We start from the raw sequence: 14,499 nt of genomic DNA on the forward strand, positions 1-14,499 counted from the left end.
TCTATTATGTGGAATCAGACTTGTAACTGCCCTTCTCTTCTCATCAACCATTAGAATGTGATTTGTCCTCCTGAGTCAAGTTTCAAACACAATCAGATTTTTAAAAAGTGTCCATTGTTACTTTTTTTTTACCACTCCTCTATTGCCAAGCATGAAGAACCTTACTGATCATTGCATAGCATGGTCTGTGTGGCAGCTGTAAGGTCAAACAACTATTTGGACTATTTCTTAGAACCATGTCATTGCAGAATGAATGGAGAGGGGAGAAATAGCCATTTTAAGAGGAATGCATCCTTATGTATCTAGTATTACACAGGCCATCAGAATATTTCATGTCTATAGTTTCTCTCCACTCTCAGTTTATAAATTACTGAGACAATGTGGTAGCCTACCTAAAGATATTTATGTTTCCACTTAAAGTGTCCACGTTATACTTTATAGCCTAAAAATGTTTCCAAGCGTATAAGATCAGACCAAAAGCCAAAGAAAAGAAAATATATACAATTCCTTATCCAGAACATAGATAAAACTCATCCAACACGGCTTGGTTCTCCCACTGAGTTTGATAGATTCTGCAGCTGAGTTCAGCTGACAGCATTCACAGTCTGAAGACCACCCAGATGACTTAAAAAAGCATTGAGTTTGTCAGTCCTGTTTCCTGGAAATGTTGCCCTTGAGATTGGGGGACTAAAACCCTCCAAAGTCTCAAGAACATAAATATATTATATTAAAGTACACAAAATATAAAGGACACACAATTTTGAATAAGGATGAAGTTGCAAATTACATCTGCCCATCACCAAACAAAAAGACAGTTGTGAATGTCAAATGTCACACAATTTAAACTGCCCTTTATCAGCAGAAGGAAAAACTGCACACCATTATTATTATTATTTTTATTATTATTATTATTATTATTATTATTATTATTATTAATTCATACTCTCCTTATATGCTCAAAGGGTTTCTAGGCAGGTAACAACTATAAAATCAATTATAAAACAATCACACAATACACAATGACAATTCCTTTTCACCATCATAACAACCTTTCTTAAAATCCAAAATAAAACAAGTGAGTTAAAAACAATTAGAACTCTTTAAAAACAGTGAAAACAATAAGATCAGAAGTTCAAATTCAGGAGCATGTTCACCTAAACAAATGTGTCCTCAGGAGGCAGAGGTACTGATTGGCGCCTCTCGTATTTCAGCAGGGAGGGCATTCCACAACACTGGTACCACAAATGAATAAGCCTGCCATCATGTTACCACAAACCAGTAATAATCAGGCTGCAGGCAAACTAACTCGGTGCCATTGATTAGCTGATTGCAATGTCCTTACTCGGCAGTACAGGAGAATATTTTTCCCCAGGTAACCTGGTCCAGATTTATTCAGAGCTCTGCATGTGCATATGCAATGTGTACATTGCGTGAACACTGACTTGGTGACTAACAGGCAGTCAGTGCAGATCCCTCAGCACTGGCATGATAGGAACCTGATAAGGAACACCTCTCATCTCTTGGGCTGCGGCCTCTGGACCAGCTACATGGGCAGCCATGCTGCACTAGCATCACAAAGATCTATCTAAAGTCTCCCATTATCAATTTCTCACTTGCTCTCTTCCATTTACTCTTAAAAGAGCTTCAGAGCGGTTTGCAGTTTTTCTAGAAGGAAAAAAGAGGAGACGGACACCCCCCCCAAATAGTGTTGCAATATATCACAAACTTTGAGAGGTAGAGAATGCCCAACAGGTTTCTGTTTTCACCTGCTTTGTTGGCAAAGGTCTATAAATTGCTTAATTCTGGGGCAAGTACCCTTTGGTGACAGATATTCAAAGTCACAAAATATGCATCAGTGTAGAAATATAGGCTGTTCGACCTTTAAAATATGCCCTTGTGAGTTCCAAAACCCCTCTCTTCCCCTAGCATAGATAAAGACCACTCACTTGGTAAGTTAAAAATGGTTTACTTACAAACTTTCCAAAGGTTGGATTCATGGGTTTTCCATACAGCATTCAGAAAAAGTTGCACAGCCAGCAAAACTTGGCTTAGTTACAGTAGTGAAAGTTCCTGCATTATTGGTGTAAGAACTCAAGAGAGACTTGTAAGAGTCATGGTCTGAGCTTCTTGGGTAGACTGAAGGCTTGATTACCTAGTCCCTCCCAAGGTGAGCTAAGCCTGGCAGAACAGCTTACTCTGTGGTCTTAACTCCATCATACATTAATTAGACTTAAGCATGTTGGTTATATTAGACTGGTTATCCCACAGAAGACAGGTTCAGTTTTTTATGTCTCTGATAAATACATCTTATACATCACAGCACCATTTCTGGGTTTTGTGTGTGATAAACAGGGGTGGGGGGGAGGCACATATGGAAAAACCATAATTATGATCAGATGACTTTTCAGGGAGGGATTATGGTTTAGAAGGGAGGGATTATGATTTATAAAATGAACCCACCAGGTGAAAAATGAAATTCTCTGTGCAGAGATTTGGTAGGAAAACCAAGCCATATGGATAAACTGTATTAAATGTTTTGCATTAGGAATTGTTTTTAATAACATACAGCAGATGAGATATTGCTTCCCACTGGTTCAGTTCTACATAGCTGGAAACATTTCCCCCCTGGCATCGTGCACTGCTATGATGCTTCTTCCCATGCCTCTTACCCTACATGGGCACATGAGATAATTAAGACAATGCACTGAAGAAAATGCGTCATGCACTGTAGCCTGGAAGGGCTGCTGACACAGTCCATTGGTGATACTAGATATTTGGTTAGCCTGGGGCTATAGACCAATTATAAGCAGATGGGTCTATACTCTAGGGATTGTCTGCAGACAGCAAAACTTCTCTAAGCGCATTCTGCAGATGAAATTCTGAAGCAGTGAACTTGCATGTGCAAAAATTCAGTTGATTGGCATGCAGTGACTCCATGACAGCCTGTTTATCAGGGAGATCACATTATTGGCAAAACACCTAAAAAAGAGGGCTTGTCTACCAAGGAAAGGCAAATCTGGAGACAATTTACTTAAAATAAATTACAATTGACTTCAGAAGCAATTAGTTACATTCCTGAATCTCCTCAGATGTTAAGCCAATAAATCCCATCCACCAACAATGTGATTTCATACATTTCTCTCTCTCTGCTAAATCAGTAACCAAGGATAAAAGTTGAATGTACATGGGTCTTTGATTTAAAGTGGCTTTGACACATCCTGTGACAAAGGACTGCCTGCAAATCATCCATTGGTGATGGTATTACTGGACTGTATTTAGCTAATTTCTACTCTGAGTAAGCCCACTGAAATGAAAAGACCTAAGTTAGTCATAGCCCATTAATTTCTATAGGGCTACTTGGAGTATGACCAATGTTGGATACAACCCACCTCCTTTGATTTGCCTTATTTTGAGAGCAGGATATAGGAGAATTGGCCAGATGAGATATTGTTCCTACACTGCATGGGGCAAAATTACATTTCAGTAAAGAGCAATAAATGGAAATCCATCAGCATACAATCAGTTTTTTGTGTGTGTTTTTTTAAAAAATAAAAATATACATAGACAATGGGGCAATTTCCCAGTGCTTTTAGAATCTAATATTTTAAAGAGGATTAACACTATTTCAAACTATGAAGGGGTGATGTATTTTTATTACTACAATTAGTATAGCATGTATAGGTTGCCACTCTTGCCTCAAAGTGGCTTACAGTTAATAAAATCCAAAAACTATATATATTATACATCTCTCTCTATCAATATATATCAATCAGTTTATTGGACTAGCCAAAGGCCATGAGAATTTAATTACATAGATACCTAACTACCTACTTACTTGTATTTTTCATTTATTCTGACTTCCTCTTGCAGCACAAGATAAATGAGGAGATTGTGTGATACCACCTCTTACCTTCTCTTTGTGAAATAGAGACAAAAGGCACAGGTTTTATACATGAACTTAATATCTACCCAGGCCCCAGTATAATGGCCCCAGTATGAGACATTTTGGGAATGGTTTTCAAACCATTCAGCCCAGTTTGAATTGCACATGGTGAATTGTGTTCATGAAATAATTTGCCACATGCCCAGGCAACCAGAAAACCTGTTACTAACTTGTGATACTTTTAGCATCACACTTGCATCTGGGCACATGAAAACATAAAAGAGGGAGCTCAATGTTAGGTCCAATCTGGAATGTACGTTTGTTACCCAGCACTAAATTACTGCATCCATTTGCTGAAAAATTCTAGATCACCATACCCATTAAAACAGTGTTCAGTGAATGGAATATAATTATAAAGCTCTAGCTTGTCAGCCTCTAGACCTGACGTCAACTGCTAGACTTGACCAACTGAACTTAATTCTAGAATTGCATCTAAGAAAATTATTCCCAGCTGTGTGATTAATGGTGTTTCAAGAAGTGAAGGAACCAATATTCATTTGTTCCAATTTATCAGCCATCTGTGGCTTTTGAGGCACACAGTGTGTTTGCCTGGCTGCTCCTTTTACTACTTCTAACTAGCTCTACTTGTTAATTGGGATGTTATGAAGAAGCATCAGATACATGCATGGCCCCCATTAAGAACAGAATGGCTAGAATCAGATTTATTATCAAGCGAAAGGCATATAGAGTGGGCGCATAACACTGTGGGTTCAAGATGTTCATAAGTATAGGTACAGCTTATGGAGCAATGGGTAGGCCACCACCAACAGAGATGTCCTGCAGTTTTTCGTTAGTAAGATTTACATCAATAAAAAAAATGCATTGTATGATGCTACTGCATTCAGAATTTTCTTATGCTTCTCTGCTTCATTGGGTTCCATTTGTGGGAAGTGAGAAAATGCTGTGCATGATGTTGTCATAGCACATATTTTAATTATTATTTTTTTAAAAATAATTTTTATTAACTGGCCAATCACATCAAATTAAATCACATCACATAAATTCCAAATTACAAAGCCAAATTTTGAATTTTGTTGGGGGGACCCATACTTCAAGATCCAAAGGGGAATTCTGATCATCTTCTTGCTGCTGCGTTAATGTCCAAATCAGTCCAAATCAGTCCAGACAGAGTTCGTAATTCTATCCCATCTTATCTTGCTGTTTCCACATCACATCTTGTTCATATATTTTCTTTTTTCTTTATGATCTCTTCTGATAGTCTCCTTAAGCTGATAAACACCAATAGTAATAATAATCCTGTGTGAATTTTCCGTTCTTCCAATCCTCAAATCCAGATGGTTTCCATATATCATCTCCTTCATAGATAACATCGCTCTTTCCATCATAATCTTACAAAACTGTCGCTCTTAAGTCCCACTGAGGAGTTTAATCCACAATATATAAACAGCTTTGTTTCTCTCTTTCTCCTCCCAGACTCAAGACCTCCGACAGAGCTTCCCAAAATGGTGACGGCATTTTTAACTGCGTCATTCCAAAGCTCTTATACCTTCCAGGCTCTTCTTGAAACATGCTTTGGTTCGAAAGTTTATCTCCACACAGCCTTAAATCCACAGCTCAAGTCCTTAAAACGACATTTCTGACTCATAAGGGGAGGGGATTCTTGTTTAATCACATAGAAAAGGAAAGGAAAGGTTTTTTTCCCCCTCCCCCATCAGTCATTTGCCGTACCGTATCTTGATGTATCTTCTCATGTTTTATTCTTGTCTTGTTTTATCAGAGATCTCTTCTGTCAGCAGTCTTTACTCCCCCCTTCTTCCTTGAAGTATGTGCAATTCGCCTCGTCCAAATTGTTTCTTTTGAAGTTCTTGCAGCTAGTGGCGCGAATCAGGGACGGCGTCCAGGAGAGCCAAAATCCCACAGGAGGGCTTTGTGCCTAGTGCCCCCATCCCCACAAATTTGGGGGTGGTATAGGGCACAGCAGGCAAGGGCCGTCCCCCCCACCATCCTGGCGGGGGGAGTTAAGGAGGCTAATTACCCCCATCATAGCCTCCAAATTACCTCGTGTGGGTCGGAGAGATGTTATTGTCAGCCATCTTCCGATGCGCCCCCTAGTGGCCCCCCATAGCACATATTTTAATTAAATGGCACTGGAGAAACGAGGGATGAAATGCAGTAGTGGCCATACATTCTCTTTAACATGTGGTCTTCCCATATCAAATTCTTTCTGGCCATCCTTTTCCCATTGGACTGTTAGTTTGATCTTATGCTTACATTTTTTGCAAGTCAAAATAAAAATAATAAAAAATAAAAAATTGTCCAGTAGCACCTTATAGACCAACTAAGTTTGTTCTGGTATAAGCTTTTGTGTGCATGCACACTTCTTCAGATTTTTTGAAAGGTTTGTCCTAGCTTCTCAAGTGATGCAGACCTAAAAGGGGCCCAATCCTCATGCTCAAAGACAGGAAGGGATCGTCCTTAGACCCAAGGAATATACAAGTGGGAGAAGACTGTTGCATTCACATGTCCAGCTTGTGGACATTTCAGAGATAGCTGGTTGCTCACTATTAGGGCTTTTGGGATCAATTCTGCCCCACTGGTATGACTGGGGGAAAATATACATATAAGGTGCTAGGGGTCAAAGTGCCCCTACAAAATGTTGTTTAAATATCTTTCTGCTGTGCCTGTTCTGTCCATTTTGTGTGAGAAAGTCACATATTAGGTATATAAAAAAATACTAGGGGTACACATTGTTGACAAGGTTTGGTTCCAGCCCCAACCCGGTCATTCAGGAAATCTCAATTCAGTGGGGGCTGAAGGTGGGGCACAGGAAGAGGAGGAAGTCTCTGCACTAATGGGACAACTTCGTTGGATATAATCCTAGGTGTATTACTATTGAGCAGGGTCATCCGCTTGCCCCCCAAATGGTCTTTGTGTCCACCATGCTTCCAGAAAGCTAGATCAGTAGATCTTAAACCATAGTGTGGTGGGGAACAGTTAAACAGTGTTGAAGTTGTTTACCTGGACAGCATTGGTGTGGCCATGAGGCCAGGACCATGCAGCTTTCTAGCATTGCCCCCCCCCCCATTATCTTCAAAACTATTGTACAGAGTACAGCTATTCTAGTGTATTTTTGGCAGTCTACGGCATTTTCTTGCCTTAAAGTCACCAGAGGTAGATGTTTGAAAAGTTCAAAATTGAAATTCAACTTTTACATTTTGATGTGATGTGATATACCTCGGGTTAAGAACTTAATTCATTCTGGAGGTCCGTTCTTAACCTGAAACTGTTCTTAACCTGAGGTACTACTTTAGCTAATGCGGTCTCCCGCTGCCGCCATGCAATTTCTGTTCTCATTCTGAAGCAAAGTTCTTAACCCGAGGTACTATTTCTGGGTTAGCGGAGTCTGTAACCTGAAGCATCTGTAACCTGAAGCATCTGTAACCCGAGGTACCACTGTATATAGATATATGAGCTATAGACATGAATGGAAGAGAACGAAACACTAGAGTGATTACTGAATTACTTGGAGTAATTCTGTTCTGTATAATGTTCTAGTGGTGGTTTTAGGTTTTACTGTATATTATGTTTATGGGATGAAGGGCAGTTCAGAAATGAAACTAATAAGCAAACAAACAAATAAAATAAGAGGTTTCTTTGACATTTTAACTGCAGCCACATGTATAGTTGGAGAGACAACTGCTTTTTAATTTACAGTCCTAGTGATATGAGATGGAATGTTAAAGAAATCTTTGACGCTTTACCTTTCCCCTCTATCCTCCCAGCTCTCCTGCTATGGGCACAGTGATCATGTGAAAATACAGCACAGATCACTGGTGGTCTCTCTACCACTGGCTAAAAATCACAGAGCTAGCTTTCTTGCAAGCTGTTCAACAGCCACATACTCCATTTCATGTTGGGTCACTGGTTCCAAACTGGTTCCTGTCGAGCACCATTCCCCAAATGAACTATGGTGTGAATAATCCAGGGTGTATTGTGCTCTCACATTCTATACAACAAAATAACAGAACTGCTAGCATGTTTGGAAACTATGGAAATAATATTATATTAGCATTCTTTCAGCAGAACCAGATGGACTACAGAATGCCTTCTGCAAACAGGAAAGAGATTTTCATTATTCAGGTCTTCTTAGTCATGAACTACTAGATTGAAGGCTGTTGTCTATCCTTCATATTTCTTCTCAAACCAGGCATAAAATTGTAATTATTTCCAGAAGACTTGGAAGCTGTAATAGAGAAGACTTCTGAGATTTAATACATTCAATATATAAAGACACTTTCCATATTTATATTGTAATTACTTGCAAATACGAGACTTAAATAAATTAGGTACTAGTCAAAATATTCCTAATTGTTTCATAATTTAACCATCAAATGCATTTCCTGTTAGGATATGATTGTAAGTAGTTTAAAATGTCTAGTTTATTATCATGCAAATATGACTAATTTATTTGTATATCTATTTCCATTAAATTCATATCTTTCCTTCATTTATGTGAACAATGACAACTTTGATGAAGGACTAAAGAGAAGGGATGAGGGAAGAAAACCCTTCTTGCTGCTGTTTCCATAATATAAGTAAAGGAAAGGTAAAAAGTACTGGGAGGAAGAAGCCCGGCTAATTCTCCTGTTTGGAGAGCTGTCTCCCTTCCCATTTAACTTAATAACACATGTTTAGATAGGCATGGTATGTAATCAGGGTGTGTGTGTTGTAAAACAGAGCATCATAGCACAATAAAATCTAATTTATTCTAAAAACAAAAGACTTCTTAATTAGATTTACAGTGCAATCTTTTCTCAGAAAGGGAAGTTCCATTTTGAACAATGAGGATTAATCCCTCATCAGCGGGTTTGGTATTGAACCCTTCTCTGTGCTAAATAAATCATCAAGCTTGGCGACGCTTTACAAAGTATTAAAGAAAAGGCCCCTGACCTGAGTAGCTTAGAAACTAACATTCAATGCAGGGAAGAAAAAGTTGCAGACAGATGCAGACTGACAAAAGAACAAGTGTTTATCACAGTTACATGAACATAGGCTTTATTATGGTTCAGCAGAAGTAGAGAAACTCAGGCCTGGGGCCAAATGTAGCCCTCCAGACCATTGTATCTGGCCCTCAGGACTCTCATTGGACCATGTGACCTCCTTAGACAACACCCCCTATCCACAACACTCCTCTTATCAGCACTGTTCTGCTATCACAACTGTTTTTGCTTGACTGGATTGTGTCCTTGAACTGTGATCATAGCTCTTGCTTTCCTCAGTGGAGAAATATGTGTCTGTAGGTGGAGGAACCTCTGACTTTTACACGGCTGGAATATGGCCGGCTGTACAAATGCCACACCTACTGATCCATCTACTTTCGGCCCTTGCCCAGCCCACCACTAGCATATGACCTCCCAGAGGGTTCCATGAGAGAGAGAAAGTGGCCCCCAGGCTGCAAAAGGTCCAGCCCCTTTGTGGTAGGGTATTAGATAAAGGGATTTGAAGGTACGTGACACAGTTCTCAGGCTGAAGCTGGTCTCACCATTTCAGATGCCTCAATGAAAGACCACCTGGGAGTCACCTGTAAGCCACTTTGAGCTCTTTGAAGGAAGTATAATAAAAAAAAATTGCTAAAGTTCACTCTCAAAAGGAAACATTTACATGACAGAATCCTTCTGAAAAAAGGTAGTGTCCAGAAATTTTCTGAAACATGAATGCAACAGCGTCTATATCTGAATGTATTATGCACAAGCTGCTTTCGAAAGAAGCCACTTGGGGGGTTGGCTGTCACCCATACTTTGTTTAATTTTTATTTTTTTTAGGGCAAGAAAGTAAAGGGAGAAAAATATTTTTTCAGGGGGAGGCAACTATAAGTGAATTAGAGAGAATATACAGCTGGCAGGAGGTAAATGGCTCGTGTTCATCCAGCAACTTGTTATTGAATTAAACTAATTCTGATATTATCTGAAATTGGAAACCTGTAAGCATTAAAAGGAACATCTGGTAAGCCACTAGGACTTGAAAATTCTCAATCTATTACAAATCTAATATAGAATCAATCTGCATATCATTAGGTTTGTGAAATGAGGCCCCAAGCTAGATATCACTTGCCTAGAGTTATTCCCTCTCCTCTTGGGACAACGACTTGTATGCAAAGAAACTAAGGTTTAATATAGAGCAGACTCATTGGAATTAATGAACCTAAAGGTATCCATTTCAATGGGTTTACTCACGAGAAAAACTAAGCTAACTAACTCTTCAAGCTTCACTTTCTATCCAACCCAAGTTCTAAGCATAGAGTTGTAGAAAAGGTTTATGGAACTAAAACTGCAGTCCTATGAACACTTATTTAGGAAAAGAGTCCACTGAATCCAATGGAAATTTCCCCAAAATATGGAACCAGATTTCACTACTGTTTTGGATCCTATTCTATATTACTGGATCAAGATACCATTTTTGTTTGTTTGTTTGTTTAGCATCTCATAGTCAATGTGGGGGAAAATTAGTCTGAAACTCACATCTGCTTTCCCCTATTATACTTTTCCAGGTGACCCATTCCAAGCATATGTAACAATAATGCCATTTTGTTGGCACTACATTGCAAAAATACATTTTCATCACAGGCCAGCTGAGCAAAAGATTTCAGAAATAACTGTTCTCTTACATCACTGGCAATGATTAAAGGTTAAACAAAGGTAAAGCAAGAGAAAAACTGCCCTACAAAAACCAGGCCTGTATGCTGGGCTACAGTTGTATAAGAGGTCAGTCCAAATCAGATATCGGAAGTAGTTGTGCTGTTCCTCGCACCTTCTCCAATTACGACGAACTCTTCCACCGATCAAAACCAGACTGAACTTGGACACTAACATACACCATTTTCCTCCACACGGCTTTTTTCTCTACAAAGAGGACTTTTTCCAACCTCCAACTCAAATATAAATGCAGTGAGTTTTCCTTACTTTCAAATACATCGTTCAACATTGTGTCAAGTCTGATTAGCAGAAGGCAGGTTCATCAACAGTAAATAATTTGATGGGTTAAGGGAAAGTGATTCCATGAAGAAGTGACATTCTGTTAAGTAACTAGCAGGTCGAGTACTGCATTTTAAATCATATGCTCTACCCGAAAAGGGAAATGTACTGAGACATATGCTTACAGCTACAGTGAGATGAAATAGTCCTGGCAGTAAATCAAAAGTGTTGGGTAAAACAGATGTGTGAAACACAACTGCTTGGGCTTCATATATGAAAAGAGGAATTATTACAATACAGGATAAATTTCCTTTTCACACCCTGGAAATCCGTCTTCAGTATTTTTAGTGCTAAACCATTTCTGTTGTTTGTGATACTAGAAGTGCAGAATATATATGCAACTGAATTTCTGAGTTACCGTTCCACCAGCCAGTTCTGATTTTCTGGTGCTTGTGTGTGTGTGCTGATATGCCTTACAACATGAGGCTGTCAAAAGCGTTCCCTGCAGAGTTCTGAAGAGCTCTAGGTTTGTTTGGTTAAAGCAGAGCAGCATAGATTTTTCTTTAAAAAACAAAACAAAAATACCTCAAATGAAGCTTCTAACTCTTTCTTTTTAAGAAAAAAAAAAAACCCTGCTTCTGTGCTTTAAGAAAATAAAAATCCAGAACTCTTCAATGCTTCACAGACAAGAAAGTTCACTTCTTGCAAAACTCAGGGAGCTGGAGAAACATCAGATAGAAGAAAACATAGACATGGAAAAGGTCAGAGAAACAAAGCAAAAGAGACCTCTTGTGGGAGCCTTGATCTGACACGAGGTGGGTAGTGACATCTGGCTTCAACTCAAAAGGGGAGAGAAGATCCCACCCAAATCACGCAGTTATTTGGCCCACACACTCTGATGATCTGGGATCCTTACTGGAGATCACAGGCTGGAGCGCCATTTGCTGGGGCCATTCTGCTTAGAGTTTTCTGCATCAAGAATCATCTTGGACTAAAGGAAAACAGCACATTAGTATACTACAGTATCATCTGCATACAAAAGAACTCTGCAGCAGTGATCTGATATCAAGTGCCCTGAAACCTCTAGAGCAAGTTATGGCCATCATCTTATGGGGGGACCCCATATGCATCCATTTCCACTATGTTGTTTTTTTGCCCTTAATATGGTTGTACAGCAGACTGTGCACACTGAATAATCAGTCAAATCCTCCTATCGAAATGGTAATTTGCTAGGAAGGCAGTGCAGCTGTGTTCCAGACCCAGCAGTGCCTTCCAATATTTGTCTTGGCATAAGCTATGGATCTGATCTTCCCCTATAAATATTTATTTATTTGCAACGTATCAAAAAGATTTCATCATCGCTTGACAACCACCGGGGCTTTTACTGTTCTCCGAGGACATGATAATGGCATCCATTTACTAAATCTGAGAATGTGAGACATGTTCTCTACAGCTGTTCCAGAATATTGCGAAATTCCTCTTTCCTGGAAGCTTGCAAAACCTAAAAAGCAATGTAAGATCTTTGAAACTGGGCTGCTGCTCTCCCCCTGCCCTTCTCCCCAAGTGAGGGGGTTCAGGATTTATGAGACAGGGTTATCTGAGCACTGCATTTTCCCAACAAGCATGTAAATGACAAATTATCTATCAACCTAGGATTTGCGGAAAGAGTACGGCTGCCTCTGAAAATCTGAAAGAACTTGCAATATGGCCCAAATGGTTTATGGATAATATGGAACATATTGTGGGAGAGTGTCACTGAAGGAATTTCCTGGTCAGATTTTTGCTGATGCCACCAACAGATGTATTCTCATTCAGTTCGGGGCGATAGCCCTGTTCATGTTATTGCATCAATTTAATTGTGTTGCACTACATCAGCAGGGACATTCGAAACTTTCAGGAAACAGCCTTTGCCTCTGCTTTGCAATTCTGCCCTACTATATCAAGGTAAACCAAATTTCTATTATGAGGCATCAATGGTAACTTTTGCTAGCTATCATTTGCCTACTGGTGTCAACAGCTTATTCTCAAAGATCCAAAAGCAAACAGCGACCCTTTCTACTCACAGTCAGGTGAGGGTGTTGTTTTGTTTTGGTTTGTTTGTTTGTTGTTTTGAATTGCTGAAACCAGCCTTTTTAAAAAGGAAACAATTTTAAAAAACAGAGAAACAGTCTGCCTATAGTAATTTTTCAAAAGACCATCAGGATTTTTAGAATTGCATGCTGCACATTTTAAGCTAAAAACACCCCGCCTGAACGGTGTCCTAACAAAGTGCCAGAGTCCAAAGATATCAGAATATGAGCAATATTCATTGAATATCACAAGCTATCCTAGATGCTAACACTTTTTTCTACTTAACGGAGGGAAAAAAGAACTGTGTGACATATTTTGTTATATATACATTTATAGCATTCTAGGTTGCTGTTGCTTGATTTTAAAAAAGGCACAAAACACTAAACTTTAGAAATGAGCATAAACATTAAGTACTTAATACCTAAAACACAAAAAGGGATGAAAATTTTGCCAGGCACATTAAATAAACACTGAAAGTAATTGAGCATGCTTCAAATTTTAAACATTAAAAATTATTTAATGCCATAAAAGTTATTACCAAGAGAGCTGAAACAAATGGGAGATGAAATGTAGTTAAGTCCAGTTTAATAATACATTCCAAATCTTCTCCCTCACTTGCACCACTCTCCTATCTTCTCTTCATTTCTGTCACAAACTGACAACATCAGTTTTTTAAAAAGAGATATAAAGAGACAAACACCCCTTACCCTGTGGGTTTGAGGAGCTGTTCTTGCTTCTCAGTGTTACAGACATGAGTAAACAAGAGAATTTCCTGCATCTTTTTCTCATCTGCACGGCTCTGGGGGCCGGCCAACAGGCTTATTTCCAGCATTAAAGCCACTCCACACTAAATGGAAAAGAAATTCCTATTGGCCAGGCTTTATCAAAACTAATACCACAACACATTTCTTTTAATACAATGGCATTAAGCCAATATAAAACATTTTTCTGGTTGCCCTTGTCTACCTCTAAGCTTTACTAACATCTCCCTGCCCTCACTTGTGCAACGTATGAGTAAATCCCTATCATTTTACAGAGAATAAATGTCAAATGGGAGGGGGGCAGTTATACACTCTCCTTTGTGTTACTTTTAATAAATGCCTATGTTTTACATATCCTCATACCACACTCAAGGTAGATTTGCACTGTACTGTGCTTATTTACAAACCAAAATACTAATGTATATGCACAGTCTTGCAAGTGTACACTGTAAAATGTGAAGCAGAAAGTAGCGTTTGTAAATATCTCAAAACACACAGTAGACATGTATGCTTGAGGTCCGTCATCTGTCCACAAAAACTACACATATAACTGCTTTATTTGTAGACTTCCTTGTCTCAGCAATGGATTCCATGTTTCTGAAGGGCACACTAATATTTGAATTGCAGATCTGGGACAGCCACTTCTACAGATTTTGCCCTTTCCCTTAGAGGTGCCACACATGTACATAAGAGCATACACATGTGCACTCGTGGTGTAACGTAATCTGTAAATTTCTCCCAAACAATTGGAGATTCTGTAGAGGCCACATACCCTTGGAGAAGACTGATATTC

At 39.1% G+C, this 14,499-nt stretch overlaps 1 protein-coding gene across 2 annotated transcripts in view; it reads right to left on the reverse strand.

The window, feature by feature from the left end:
* Positions 1 to 14,051, reverse strand: part of CCDC102B (coiled-coil domain containing 102B) — an 89,699-nt gene extending 75,648 nt beyond the window's left edge. For both annotated transcript variants that reach the window (XM_083622621.1, XM_083622620.1), the window contains exon 1: positions 13,653 to 14,051. The gene's annotated coding sequence lies outside the window, so the exon portion shown is untranslated. The remainder of the gene's footprint in view (positions 1 to 13,652) is intronic.
* Positions 14,052 to 14,499: the final 448 nt, after the last annotated feature.

The sequence above is a fragment of the Podarcis filfolensis genome, assembly GCF_964270895.1.
Source record: "Podarcis filfolensis genome assembly, chromosome: 7".
Lineage (NCBI taxonomy): Eukaryota > Metazoa > Chordata > Lepidosauria > Squamata > Lacertidae > Podarcis > Podarcis filfolensis.